The following is a 16,160-nucleotide window of genomic DNA, read 5'->3' on the forward strand; positions in this document are numbered from 1 at the left end:
ATTTTAGTGCGGGTCTGGTTCCACGTTATCAGTCGTGAATCTGTACTCCTTAAAAAGCATCCCTATACCTTAGATGTTGTTGTGTGACAGTCGACAGCACTTCCTGTTTTTAGACTCCGGATACATTTCCACAGAATTTATGTAGTGAAATGATGTGTTATTTTTAGTCTTTAGTTTTGCTGGCAAAAACATATGTCACACTATAGGGTTTAAAAAAGGTACAGTGTTGTAGTACTTAAATTCTTTTCATTCTGAAAATATTTGGGGAAGACAGTCATAATGGATAAGAATATGAGAATGAAGTGGTTATTTTAGGAAAAATATTTTGAGAATAAAGTATAAATATATTTTATTATAATAAACAAAAAAAACACCCCAGCCGATATATCATTTTGTGACTTTTGCTTTTAAAAATATACCTTTTTTCTCCAAATATCACCCCTTTATTCTTCTGATCTGAAAATCGGAACTTTTTAAACCCCAATAGTGGTCGTAATCTTCTTAACACATTTTAGTTTTGCTGTTTATCTCCTCAAACCATGATTTCCTCTTCAGGTTTTCATAATTCCTGCATATGGATGTTGCAATAGTGAAGGAGATTGTTATCCTTCATGAGTGCTGCGTACAGTAATTGCTGCAGACATTTCCTGATTAATGTTCAGTAGGGTCAAATGGCAAGTAGCAGCAGCTCCTTGTAAAAGATTTTTTTCAGGTTTGTTAGAGATGACTTTATCTCTGTGAATACCCTTCTCAGTCCTTATACTTTAGAATGCACGGTCTTGACCGATTACTCTACTGACCTATTACTGTTTCTAAACATAGAGCACATGTTTCACAGCGATAAGAGTATGAGGTTAACATGTATATTGTAGTGGCCTATTGCAAATTTAATCTTCATATTTTCCTCCATCCTCTGTGTCTACATCTGGATAGGAGCTTCTTATCTGTTTTCAATAATCATGAATGTATGGCAGCTTATTTTTCATAGATTCTTTATATAATCATGCATGTGTCTAACCACATATGCACGTGACATGTATGAATAATACATGAGGTTATAGGGAAAATGCACATAGGCATTATAGAGATATTATGTTACCCAGTGACCCCACTAGGAAATTCAACAGCAGAGCTCTCTCTCTCTGTCCTCTCTTCCTCATGCCCCCATCTCTTTGCACTACAGTGGCCTGTAAATGACATAAAGTATATATTCACATTTACAAATTAGAGACAAATTAGCCAGTTCATTAGAGTAGAAATTTAAGAGACATGCAAGGTGAAAAGAGTATATACTTATAGTGGGGTAATAAATCTGCTTTAGCATTTGCCTTTTGTGCAAGAGGAAAGTGGTTTGTGATGCCAGTCAGTGTCCCTTATTTCTGAGTTCTGTGGTCAGAAAGGTGAGTTGCTGTTTCAAAACAGAGTATCAACCATTTTTGTAAGTGGCTAAAACACATAATCATGAATCAGAATCAGGTTTATGCTAAAAAGGTTTTCACATACAAGGAATTTGCCTTGGTGCACAACAATAAACAGTTCGACACAATAAAAAGACAAAAGTACTAAAAGTTAAGAATCATAAATACATAAAACAGAAAAATATACAATAAACATTTTTTAAAATATATAATATAGTTTAAATATATCTATTTTTGAAAAAAGAGTGTGGTATGGTTGACATACATTAATTTCTTTATTCATATAGCAACTTTTACAGGATTTTACAGGATAAGCAGAGATCAATTGTGTTCAAACACTGTCTTTTGCAACTGGCTGCTGTTTGGCTTCCCTTGAGCAAATTTATAAATTTATAGACTTGGACTTGTTTTATTCAGCACCTTCCCCTGTTTTGTGGAATTTGTATCTCTGATATCACCCTAGTATTTCCTATCTGGCAGTTAAGCTCTAAGTGAGTTCTTCTGACTGTGAGAAAGAGAAAATCATCTACAACAATTATGTCGTTTATGTAAATACAGACCGGAGGCAGCCTGCCGTAGCTGGAGACCGCTGACATGTTTAAACATTCATCTTAATCTTAAGAAAGATATTTGCATCATTGTTCAGGAATTTAACATGGTCTAAACCTCTGAGTGTGGAACCAACACAGGCTTTTATGAAGAGGAATATCACTGTTTAATAGGTCTAACTGTCAAGGTGTCCTACTTCTGCTTGGTCTGACTTTAAGACCTATGTTTGTGACATTACAAGTAGGCTTAACATAACTACAATGGGTAACTACAACAGGTTTCAATTTAACTTGTGTTTATATTTACACTAAAACCTGCCCTTAAGACTGCAATTTCACTGCACTACAATTTCTGACAAAGTTCTAAGCCTTTGAAAGTCACAGTTTCAGTGTGAATCAGTCATTTTTAGTAACCTTATCTTGCTGCAGTAGCACTTTTTTTGCAAAGGTTCTTCTTACTTTTTCATCCAGTGCACCTGATGAAGGTCAGATATACTTAATGTCCCTTCACTTCAGTTTGCAATGAGTTCTTGAACAATGATTTTGAGACTTATGAAAAAGATACTTTACACACCTTTCTCCACACACTCTCTGGGGCAGGATGTTAAGATTTTTAATGATTTTAATTATCTTTCTTTTTTTTTATAATGACTAGTAAAGGCCAGAATTTGCAGATGTAGCTATTGCACAAGTTACACTACCACATTATTGATTATTTGTCCCCAATAGTAACTGGACATATATCAATATTTCTGTCTCTGATGAGTGGACAAAATGATCCGGTATAAATGTTTTTTAAAAACATGAAAGGTCCTATCTAGAGTCAGTGTTTGGTTTGACCGTTCTGGGCTACTGTAGAAACATAACAATTTCTATTTAGGTGATACACTAATAGAAACATACCTATGAATATTCTTGTCCATTTCTGCCAATAGATCCTCCTAAATGTTACACACTGGACCTTTAATGAAGCATGCAATACATGAGACATCTTCCTCTTGAACACTGATGTTGGAGATCCTCTGAGACTTATATCTGAGCTCCAGAAACAATCTGTATGAGTGATTTGACTCTGTGTGGAAAACCATATGGGGTGATGTCGACTAGCTGTTGTAAAATTGAAGCAGCAAATGTACATGGTGTTGACATCCTGAGACATTAAGGAGCTGGAGTTCATTGTAAGCAATCAATGAGTGTGTTTATACCGACACAGAAGCCCTGATCAATTAATGTCCACTCTGCCGCACGACATTCTCTTTCCCTCTCTGACATTTCTGGACCCCCTCCAGAGAGTTGTTACTGAGGATTGAAATCAAGCTATTAGTGTGAACTTGTCCGTATGGAAGTCATCTATACACTCATTATTTTACTCAGAAGTGATTACTACTGAAATAAAACTACCATTATTCACAGAGGAGTAGTAATACCAGGGGACCACCAGTGATTTGTAATACTGTCAGAGGCTGTCTGTGTTCTCATCCTTAATTCCACAGCAAAGTAGCGTGCAAAAACAGATGTGATCTAACGTTAGTCTGTCAACAATTCGGTTGCTTTTTTTTTTTTCTTGCAAGGATTCCCTATTTTTTCATGCTTTGACATTGTTGATTGAGGAAATACTAGCAATAGCATTGTTGGTATTTTGGATGCAAATAAAGGAGGTTTTTTTGAGTGTTCAGCAAGAAAATTTACTTTAGGGGAATAACAAGTCTAGTAAAAGAGGAAAATCTCAGTGATGAAATAAACACTATAAAGGCAGTGTTTGTTGAGGAACCTTTTATGTTTCAGCAGGCTAAGAATATTGTGTCATGTGGTAACATTCACAGTTACTTGGGAATGTTATAAACATGTTTTGAATCAGATAAGATTTCCAGATAGTACTACTCCTGTGTGGAAATGTTGATACCTTTGACAAAGTAAACAATATACAATATAACATATAACTGACGACAAAATGCTATATTAACAGCAAACATCAAAACTGGAAGAGTAAATGAACAGAGGCACAGATGTGGCATGTTTTCATATTCATCATTCTTAATATTCTAACTGCTGTGTTTATCAATCTATGAGCTTTTATTGATATCATAAATCCTGGTGTACACATTGTTCAGATTTTGAATAGTTTGGATTAAAATAAAAATAAAAATGTGCAGTGAGAATATAGCCTGCAGGACTACAATCTCAATGAATCACTCTGTTGGAAAATATGCTAGACACTACTGGTGTTCAATATCCCCCATTGAAAGATCTATTTTACCATCATTAACTACAGTGCATGTTCTGAGTTTTGAACAAATGCAATACCATGCTATACATAGTCATTAGAAGTTGGATCTCCTACATTGTGACATCTCTGAATATTATTACCTCTGTAAGATATCTACTAGCAATATTTGACTATAATTAGAGTTATAGACAAGATGTTTTCCTGCACATTCTCTCATTATACCTCCTAGTGTGTTATTGATAGGAGCTCACACTGTGCTGAGGCACCTCCGGGCTTCAGAGGCTTGTGGCTGTATAGTGGAGGACATCCATTAGTCTGCTTTGGTCTCCCAGGAGAGCTGGAAACTGGACATGTGGGCTGGTCACATTATCACATTACACTCATACATACCTGGTAGACTGGTACACCACCTGGGTTGAAGGTCTGTGGTTTAGTCGCTTTGCAGCCTCTCTTCAAGGCTTTTGACAAATGAAGATGATGCTAGCACACACAAAGTTGTGCACACAGAAACAGAGAAGATTCAACAGGACAAGGACTCGAAGGCAGCCAGCTGCACACACACACACACACACACACACACACACACACACACACACACACACACCGCAAGCGACAATCAAAGTGATATATTACTCTGCCCACGTGTGATATATGATTTATGACTCTCTCTCTATTGCTTCCCTTTTGCCCAGTGATGTCTCAGTGATGGTAAAAACGTATTTTGCTTTAAAGGGAAAGATTTTGAGTGGCAGCTAGAACAGAATAATCATTAGTGGGAGGCTAAGAGGATTGATAATGAATACCAGTAGTCTCATGATCACCTGGACAGGTTATAATTTTCCAGCCTGGGCTCAGGCAGGTCACGGCTCATTGGTGTGTGATGATTAGCAACCTGCGTAGGAGGAAATGTGTTCTACCTATGTTGTTGCTGAAATCAGGTATAACTCAACTGTGACATGGTTTGCTCTACTGAAAGACATTAACTTTTGATGACTTGTTGATTACAGCACAACAGGTGTTAGCGACAAGCAAGATACTCAGGATTTTTACATTTTCTGAGGATATTGTTGGACAAAAGAGATTGATGTGGGGAAAAAAAGAATCCACAGCCATTCTGGTGGTTCTGTGAGGGTGTGTGGAACTGCAGTGCTTTGAGCTAAGCTGAACATTTTAGTTTAAGTTATATATCTTAAAATATAAGTTTTAACAATTAATTCTGATGGGAACATGAGTGTGTCAAGACACCTGCAAAAACCAGAAGTGTTAACCCTTGTGATGGCAGTAGAGGTAAAGCCAGGGGATCCCTGTAGTCAATAGGATTTATCGCCTGGGAAACCATGAATGTCTGTTCAAAATTTGGTGCCAATCCATAGAGTAGACCTGGTTGACATCACATTGCCTTTATCAGATTGACATATGAGGTTTGTTTTCTGGGTTTTTAATAAAGAATTGACTAGAGGCATATATGACAACATTTTCAAAATATAATACAACAATCATGTCAGTGGGTAAAGAAGAGTTGAATCTTAGTTTTCCAGTTTGAAAGAAACACATTCTAAACCTCATTTGTAGGAGAACAGAAAATCTCTTCCATCAAAATGGATGGTAAATGGACCTGTACTTGTATAGCGCCTTTCTAGCCTTCCGACCACTCAAAGCGCTTTTACACTACGTGCCACATTCACCCTTTCACACACACATGCACTCAGTGATGGCAAAGTCCATCGAACAGAAACTAACATTCATATACACACTCTTTTTTTGGGGGGGTTCAGTATCTTGCTCAAGGATACTTAGACATGTGGCACCAGGAGCCGGGTATCGAACCCACTACCTTCCAATTAAGGAACGACCCGCTCTGCCTCTATGCCCTTAATGAAATGGCATGCCTCACTATGCATGTACTCCCCAAATATACGACCAGAATCCTGTCATAGCTGGAACATTTCACCTCTAAACCTCTTGGAAGGCTGCCAAGTTTTTTCTAATAAGTGGAAGTGTTAGCTGTGACTTTTAGGTGACATTTATTTGTTCCTGGAATGACAGGAAACTACGGATGCACAAACACTCAAAGCATCCCAATCAGGAAATTTTCTATGCATCATCAAATACTCGTACTCGCCAGCCCATTAAAGCAGAAGACCTGAATTGTTTGTTTTGGCCGGAGATGAATTTAGCCAGCAGCCCTGCTCTCTGCTGTTCTGAGTTAATTTAAATCAGTTTTTACCATTTCCTCCTTTCAATTGACAGACTATGACAGTTGAAACAGGAATTAGTGAGGTAATCAGATTGTGGTAATCAGCTGTCATTTTGTTGGATTTTTTGTCTCTGTTAATGGCAGTGGAGTTTCTGTGCTGCAGAGATCATGTCGATCAAACAGTGTGGGTAGGACTATGGCATCTTCGTTCAATCCATTTGTTTGGCTGTTCCTCAGAAGTAAAACCAGTGTCTTGGTGTTTGGAACAATGTATAGCTTTCATGAACCAGGTGAATCATCTTAGTAACATTTTCATGGCACTTTAGTTCATCTTACGTTCTTTGTAGCAATGGGTTGTAACCTTTTTGGCCTGTTGTCTACCCCCTCATCACAAGTTGCACATAGTAATAGGCCCTTCTGAGATTGTTTCATTATTTGCTTTGAATAGTTTTGGGAGACCTGTGGAGAGAATACAGTTCAGTATTTCACAATGAAAATGCAAACATTGGAGAAGGCTAAGAAAAGATAGATAATTTGTGTGGCAGAAATGTTCCCTTTCTTGTTACTCTTCCTGTGACCCCTCAAAATGAGAGCTCTCTGCATCGCGCCTTTAATAGTTTTTTGGGAGCACAACCTTAAATCAAAACAAGTGCTTATGAAAATATATTCTAATAAAATAACAGATCCCCTGGCTGGAAACCCCTGCTTTACGGAATAGCCACAAACAGAAACAGAATATATGAATCTGAAAACAATAAAGATACAATCACCCAACACACGCTCACAGTCCCACAGTCCCAGTGTGGTTTTCATTGATGGATTGCAATCGTATAGGAGGAGATAAGGAGTTCCACAAGAAGCTGCTTATGTAATCTGTGCTGCAACTTTTTGAAAGGCGTGTTAAAGATGCCTGTTGTACCAAAGTCAAAACCTCATACCTGAACGACTGAATAGGACGATTGCCAGTGACTCCCAAAACGACATATATGACCATTGGAAAGTACCAGCGACAGGCATACCAAACCTTTGTCGTACCAGACCTTCATTGTCATGTGGTTAGTGTTGTGAAGCAGTCACAGTTTCCGCACCAAATCTGCTTGGTTAGTTTTAGCAAAAGGTCATGGTTTGGGTTACACTAGTGTCCCACGGAAACCAAGAGTCAACGCTACGTATGTGACTTCAAGTAAAGTACGTTACGTTAGATAAAATAAGTCAACGCTGACCTATCACACGGCCTCCTGGGTCTGTTCAATCAATCCATCTAATCCGACCTTCTCCCTAAGCGGACTTTGTCACTTCTACATCACTTTACGTCCTCTTTTGCTCCCGTTCATAATAAAAACATCCACTAGAGAGCTAGCAATTCAACAACAACGTAAATATATGCTGTAATTATTTAAATGGCTGTTTATCTGGTGAGGATGGGCTGCCCGAAAGTCTAGAGATATACCAAAATCTAAAGCCAGACCCTAAGATAAGAAAAAGAAAATATAGAATTTTTGTTAGAGTACTAGTAATGGTACTGGCAGTGGTTGTGGTAATGAAATTCACAGTCACAGGCAGAAAGGTGACATTTGACCTTTTTCTTCTAGACATTTGGGTAGGTGAAAGGTTTATAATTCTCAGTTAAAGTTGGTTTTTGTGAGTTACTAATTTAGAATCCCAGACCTAACTCCAAGGACGCTAATTAAGATCAGACAGCTGCAATCTGAGATTAACCCGTCTGAGGTACATGAAGAAATTGAAGCGGTTGATGCAGACGCAGACAGCCAGATTAATGTGTCTCTGGTGTGACGGATGCATTAATCCTGACACTGATGATGACTGAATTGATCCTTGGCATTTACAGCAACAGGCATTTCCCCCCGGAGGTTGTAATCAGTCTTTAACCTCTCTGACCTTTATTTATCCAGGAGCTGCCCTTTCAGGAAACAGAGTGTTTTACACGTTCAAAATATTCCACTGTATTCTGGCCTTTATATTTGTATATGGCATATTTATATATTTTTTGTTTCTTATTTTATTGTCTTATAGTTGCATTGTTTAATGACCACAATATCTCCCTAACCTGTGTTACCTAACCATTTTTAGAGTCTGGATATTGTAGTTTTGGCCATCATTTACATTATTTATATATATATTGGCATTTTGCAGAGACTTCTTTTTTAGAGATCACACAGATCTATTTGACAAATAACAGCCCTCCAATTTAAGATCAAGTGGGATTCATCATTCTGCACACCTGGCTAAGAGCAGATTTGGGTGATTTGGTGCATCTGAACTTAACCTCTCTCATATTCTTCAATTTAGGAAAACTGTTGCTGCATGAGGCCCATTGTTTGTGCGCCTAATAGCAGGTCAAGTTAAACCAGGAGGTAGGATTGCAAAATTGAGTGCAGCTTTACAAAGCACAGCTTGGGGAATATTTCAAACACTATCCAAAATATGTCCTGGGGTTAAATTCGAGGTAGTGTGGTTGGTAAGTCAAATGTTACCAGGTTGTAAAAAAAAATAACAAAATCATTTTTCTTAAAGGTTACAGACCTCAAACCGTTTTGTTGAAAGGGAAATTTTTTGATTTCCAATCAGCTTTGTATCATTACAATGTGGGTAGTATTATGCTAATGAGCAATATTTAACCTCCCTACTTATTTGCCTATTTTGATCTGACTGTCTGTGGCTCTAGGGCTTTTCAAACTACAAATTGTACTTTGTTTGTATGCCCTCATCCACAGACAGTCGCATTGAGAGCGCAGGAGTCTTCAGAAGGCTTTTTCCAGTAAATAAGGGAGTGTAAACATTGTCAATTTGCATATACCCACATTACAATGATACAAAGCTGGTTGAAAATGGTTTCCCTTTAAGACTAGAGAAAGACTGTAGTCATGTTTAAATAATCCCTACTGGTTTGAATGCAAATGATTTCATGGCCATCCCTAAACCCACTACACTTTTAATGCAATGTATAATATACAGGGTCATTGCATATGAGCTTAATTTGTTGCACGATGGATAGGATTCTGTAATGCATTTTAAGCCATTTATATTGAAGCATTTGCATATGCACGCTTTCATCTGCTAAGAGCAGAGAGATTTCTTACAATTGTCAAAGAAATGTCTGCAAATGACTTATTTCTGGTGCACATAAGCCTTCAAAAAGAGCTCTGAACAAGCCAATAGCCTCAATCATCAACAATTGCAGGCACAAATTGCTTCAGATTTTAAGAATTAATTCACACTGCCCGCTGCTGTTAAAGTGGCCTGAATAACTGGATCCTACTATCATCTGAGATCTTAAGATGAAAACTGTTGCTCTTCCTTTGTCAAGCTCGCTGGCAATGTTGTATGCATCAGTAATTATAGCAGTCTTCTTGAATGGACAAAAAGTGTTGCTTCAATAATGTGTTGGGGTAATTTGTCCAGTAAATTCTGTCATCATTTTTGATTATCTGTGAGTCATTTGAGCCCACTGTCTATTAGCTGCTAATCAAAGCACAAAATGATAATGATGGATCATTACTTTGTAGCAGGGATGAACATAAGTGCTTTTACCAATGCATAGTCAGTGGTAATTTGATTTTGTCCATCGAAACTTAAAACTTTATTTCAGTGCTGCAGCAGCATGAACCAAAAGCAGTTGAGATTGTATACATGATAGCTTGAATATATCCAATCATCCACTCAGACATTGAGCTGTGCCATTAAAAACCCATCAGTATCAATAATCAGGTAGGTGTAGTTTAATGCTGTTTATTAATAACTAGTGCTGTCAAACGAAATATTAAAATTAAAATATTTAATCGCGATTCATTGCATTAATGTCATAGTTAACTCGCAATTAATCACACATTTTTATCTATTATAAATGTCCCTTGATTTCTTTTTGTCCCATTTTGTCCCATGTGAAAAAAAATACAAAGTTAAACAAACGTTAATCTCGCGATAAAAAAATTGACGCCGTTAAAATGGTTTTGTGTTAAATCCGTTAATAACGCGTTTAACTGACAGCACTATTAATAACACAACATCACCACCTTCAACAAATGTGCAGGACTTAATGTTCTTGTTCATGTATTCATATGTATTATTCATGTACATATGCTGGATCAAAGTGGACAAAAACAGGTTATATGGTTCACTGGATAAAATGCCTCCATTCATCCATCTTGTACATTATACCCATTTATATGTATTTCTAGGACACAATGGAGCGTATGTCTGCATGCATTAGTAGAAAGGCAGGATAACACAACCCACAAATGGAAAACACTTTTCTTTATAAAAAAACTTTGCTTTCAAAGTTTTAGTTTTTTTGCCACGTCCACTTTTAGTTTGAGTCGAGCTTTGCACAGTGGAGAAATGGTTCTTGCTGGAAAACAGCACATTAATGGAACCTCATGCTGCACTACTGGGTGTAAAGGGCAAACACAGCAGGGTCATCTACACACTCGTCAGGGCACACCACTGTACTGTTTCCTAAAGACAACAGGGGCTGACTCTCTTATCACAAATTCTCCCCGGATTGGCACATCCCAGCCCCTGTACTTTGACCACTTCTTCTGTTGGTGTGTGCTACAGTTGTCAGATGACCATTATCCGCTTGGCAGATATGTGTTGTCTGTAACTAAAAAGTCATAGTAATAGTAATAATAGTATATCTAATACTCTAATATCTTGTCAACTCAAACTGCCTTTCTCTTCATAACTATTAGCTCATTGGTTTACACCTAAAGGTGAGTCTCATCATTTTTTAAGCCCTTAAACAATATGCAGGTGCCAATATAAACATCTTTTTGATGCTCTAAATGTGCTTTCAGTGTGGGGGACAAAATCCACAGTCCTCACTCTGTGATAATGCACTCGAAAGTTTATCTGTGGCTAATAATAGGCTGTTTCAACTTAACAGTCTTTTGAGTATAAGATTACCCTCTTTGTACTTCCAGAATCTTAACAAACACTGAGAATTTTGTACTAAAAGCAATGTAACTTTGGAAAAATATCCACTATACTTGTCTAAATTTAATGGCTGAAACTTCAAAGTGCAGTGACAGTCACTTCCGGGTAGATAACAGAAATATGTAAAATCTGCTAATTTATTTATTTATGGTCTGTTGTAACTATAACGGTTAAGGATGCACAGTTTAATTTTTTGGACGTGACACAGGTTTCTACCTGAACATTATTGTAAAAAATTGTGATTGGTTATATAAGCTTGAGATAAACTTTGATATGTATTTTATGCACAGAAAGAGGAGATTTGTTATTCATTTACATTGAAATCACTTTAAGAAAGGATTTCTCAATGGCCAAAAGGAACAGGAGGAATGAAAGACAAACCTGTTTCAGTGTTCACTTTAGGACAGACTTGAAAAAGACTAATCCCTCACTATCTGATGTCATGCACAAACACCATTTTTCAAAAGGAAACACATCAAAGTAAGGAAGTGATGACACTATTTCACAGGCCCTTTAAACATGGCAGCAGGGTTTAGGTTCCTTGCTCAGGGTCCTGGAAGCAGAAAAGAGCTCTACAATTTCACCCACCTATTCAGTTGCTAACAGGCAGCCCTGCATCCCACTGGGGAACTTTATGGGACCCTGTTTTATATAACCTTTATCCCATGGCCCATTACAGGAAGGCCTTTCAGCCGGACTGAGGCAGTAGAGGGGTTCAGCTTTGGTGGAAAAATCACAGCTCAGGTAATGGCTTTTAAAATGCCAGGGTATGTCAGCTCAGCCCCAGACTGCTTCTGTGACTGGTAAAGTACAGGAAAAGCTCAGGAGTGAGACCAGAGGTGGGATTAATGCATGTCTGAGTCACACAAAGCATTGAATTCTGGTTCTTGCTGTGCTTCATCATTATCCAAGGGAAGTGACAGCTGATATTTCTACACATTCATCTTCTATAAGTCCAACAGAGCACTGTCGCAGGTATGATGTGCACTGTTTCAGGCCGGTCTCGAAAAGTGATGCATCGTGTGTGGGCAAGCACGAAGGCACAACAATAGAACTAGACGTATTTTACTCAAACAGAATGGCTGTACAAGGACATACAGTACCACAGACGCCTTATTCTGGGAAACAGTCCAGTTATAGAGTGTTCATGCCACACGCTCAATTTGCACTGATTGGAGTTGTTCTCGTTTGACCCTGGGCAGCCTATGTTTCAGAGCTAATCACTGGCTGTAGAGGTGTAGGATATCCCTCCCTGAGGGAAAAAGGTTGTGACTCACTTGTATCATTGGCACTTTCTCTCACAAACGGTGATGAGGCCTCTTGCTGTTGTTCTTTGTACAGCTGTGAATGTGATTGAAACAGCTGGAGAGTCTAGAGGCAAAATGAGATAGCTGGCATCTGAAAAAAAGTCACACATGTATTCCAAAAAGATTTCTTGGCACAAGTTAAAAATAATTATCGGCAGGGGTGTTTCCAGGGTGGGGCCTAAACTATGATTGGCTACCTTAAGTTCCACCTCATTATCCTTACCTCTTCCACTCCACGCCCTCTATTAAAGGCTGTAGCGGGCTCTGTTTTAAAGCCAGAGTGAAGTTATTGGTATCTATTTGTACCACCCACATCATCCTAGCATGTTGGAAAGGGGGCCAAACAACACTCTGAAATTTTGGCGATGGAAAAACTGGCATGGCCATTTTCAAATTGATCCCTTGACCTCAAGATACCTAAATGAAAATGGGTTCTATGGGTACCGGGTACCTGCATAAGTCAGTGCCCCTCTTGTGCCAGTCCAGTCAAAAAAGTCATGTGGCTTTCAGAGGATAGCAGACAACTTGTTTTCTTAGTTAATAAGCAGATGTAATAATGCTGAACTTACAGCAACAGCAACTTTTTAGCACTAGAGCTGAAGTACAGAGGCATCCCGACCTATAAGATCATCTGGAAAGTGATACAAATCAAATTAAATGTGATAATGTGTCCTTTTTATTACTCTTCCTAAGTTTTTTTTTTTTTTTTATGTTAAATTAAATACAAGAAGAAAAGATATATAGAAAATATATGAAAGAATAAAAGAAGCAATTTAATTTTAATGAACCAGTAATGAAACAGAAATTAGACAGTGTTTAGCTCAAAATACCTCATCATCACCATCATCATCATTCTATTCAGCCTAACATGTAAACTGATTTTTAAAAATGCTTAAATACAACCAAAACCAGGGCACTTCTTCTACTACTTCTGGTAGAGATAAATACGTCACTCTCTTACTCTCTTTCTCATTGTCTCTTTAAGTCCATTTACATCTGACATTACCATGAGGTCTGTATCTAATTTGCATTACCTGAAAAATGTTGCAAGGTGTAAGTGAACACAGAGTGCATTGTGATTGGCAATGGAATCGGCCAGACTACCTGTGGATCATGTGGCTATAAACAGCCACATGCTTCTTCCAACCACAATAAGAAGTTACTTGTGTGTGTGTGTGTGTGTGTGTGTGTGTGTGTGTGTGTGTGTGTGTGTGTGTGTGTGTGTGTGTGTGAGAGAGAGAGAGAGAGAGAGAGAGAGAGAGAGAGAGAGAGTGAATCATTGCTTTATTTTTTGATATGATGAGAACACAAGGCAGTTCTTCATATTCAATATTTGAGAATATCAGTGAAATTTCTCTTTCTTAAAACTTGTCAGGATTTAAAAAATCTTTGAATAACCTTGCAAACCCTTTCCTGTTTAGAGATGTTGCCTAGCAATGCAAGTGGCAGGAATTCTTTGGCTCAGGAACTGTATTTTATGATATTTAACAGAGAATCAAATCATCATTATCAAAATCATTTAACATTGGATTACCAGCCATGGTATAATACCCACCAACTTCTCCAGTATTTCCTTACATAACAAGACACCTCAAAGGTGTGTCAGCAGTTCAACAGCAACTCATTGACCAAGCTACAAACTGTGGGTAACCATAGCAACCGGACATGTACTTGACACAAAATCAACAAAATAACGGCCGTCACATCAGCGTTATTTAACACTTGTATTTCATTATGGCAGCCCTTTCTTGCGATTGACTTCTCAAGCACATTATGTAAGTGGGGGTCAGTGATGGACACACTAACTCACATTCACACCAACAAGCCTTTTATATCTGAAACACAGTATATACTATAAATGAGATGCATGCATGAGGAGCATGTGAACATTCATGGACACACGATGGAGGAAAAAATACACAAATAACTGAAATACAAAAAATAATTTAACTAACTGTAAAAATACAGAACGCATTGAATGTGACCAGGAGCTGCTTGGTTAATATGCAGGTTGAATTTGATGTATCAGCCAGTTAATATTGGTCAAGTAAAGCATGACGCATTATGCTTTTATTCTCCAGGAAGTATTAACACACTCCATTATACACACACACACACACACACACACACACACACACACACACACACACACACACACACACACACACACACACACACACACACACACAATTGTAAGCCTGCTGAGTGTTTATGGTCTCATCAGTCATATATCTGAAGCCTGTTGGTGCAGAGAGACTCAAGGTGCAATTCTTCACTGCCAGAAGAGAGGAGAGAGAAATAGAAGGAGAGAAGGTAGTCTGAAAGAAAGGAGATGAGGAAAAAGGAGGAAAAGGAGGACAGGAAGAAGGAGAGGAGGACAAGGTGAGATGAGAGGATAGGATGGGAAAAGAAAAGAAATATATGGGGAGGCATGAAGATGTAAGAAGAGAGGAAGGGGAGGAGAGGGAGGACAGAAACATAGGAAAGAAAGAAGGACATGAGAGGAGAGTAAAGAAAGAGAGAAGGAAGAAGTGAGGAAAGTGGGAGATGGGGGACAGGAGAGGGAGAACAAAAGGAAGAAAGAGTAGGAGAGTGGAAATAAGAGGAGAGGAAGAAAAGAAGCAGAGGAAAAACAGAAAGGAGATTAAGATTAAAGAAGTGAAAAAGAGGGAGGGAAGAAAGGGGAATAGAGGAAATGAGAGTAAACGAGGAGAGAAAGAAGCAAAGGTGAGGAAGAAAGAGGAGGCAAAAAGTATAAAAGTAGATGTAGTAGGTGGGGAGGGGAAAAGAGTGGAGACCAAAGGTAGGAAGGGGTGAGAAGAGATGAGACAGAAGGGGGTAAGGTAAGGAGATAGAGAAAAGGGGAAAGCAGAGAGAGAGGGGACAGGAGAAGTGTGGGGAAGACGGTGGAAGAGAAAAGGGACAGAGACTGGAAAAGAAAGAAGGAGTAAATGAAAACAGAACAGAGGGAGAGGAAATGAGATGGAGAGGAGAAAGAAAGCAGCGTTTCAGAAAATAACGTCAGAGCTTCCCAACTTTGTATTTATTCTGGATCCTTCTCTCTCCAGTCCCGTAAATGAGAATCTGCATGATTTATGTCGGAGTGTTTTAAACCCTTGACTTAATAAGCTGTTTCCATCATTTGTGACATTCTGCTGTAGCATATGAAGGCTGACGCCACCTGCAGTGAGCAGAGAAAACACAGAGAGCTGCAGGCTGCCACTGTGGACTCCTGTAGATGGTATGCATACTGAAGCTTTTGTTTCAGCCGATCTGCAATAAAACACAGAGGAGGTTAAACACACACAGCAGTAAAGTGATGTCAACTGTGCTGCACAGCGTGAAAAATAAAATCACTTTTAAAATACTGTGTAAGGAATGAAATTTGAATTCCCTTCACTGTTTGTGTAAGGAAATATAGATTATACTGGCTTCACATAGCGGTCGTCTGTTGTTTACAACATTCAATATTCTGGAAGGAGCAGTCACGTTTTTTCATTCAAAAAG

General features: G+C 38.3%; 1 protein-coding gene across 5 annotated transcripts in view; it reads left to right on the forward strand.

Moving 5' to 3' along the window:
• Positions 1-16,160, forward strand: part of htr4 (5-hydroxytryptamine receptor 4) — a 196,291-nt gene that overhangs the window by 132,673 nt on the left and 47,458 nt on the right. The window lies entirely within an intron of this gene.

This window comes from Dicentrarchus labrax, unplaced genomic scaffold, assembly GCF_905237075.1.
Source record: "Dicentrarchus labrax unplaced genomic scaffold, dlabrax2021, whole genome shotgun sequence".
Classification (NCBI taxonomy): Eukaryota; Metazoa; Chordata; class Actinopteri; family Moronidae; genus Dicentrarchus; species Dicentrarchus labrax.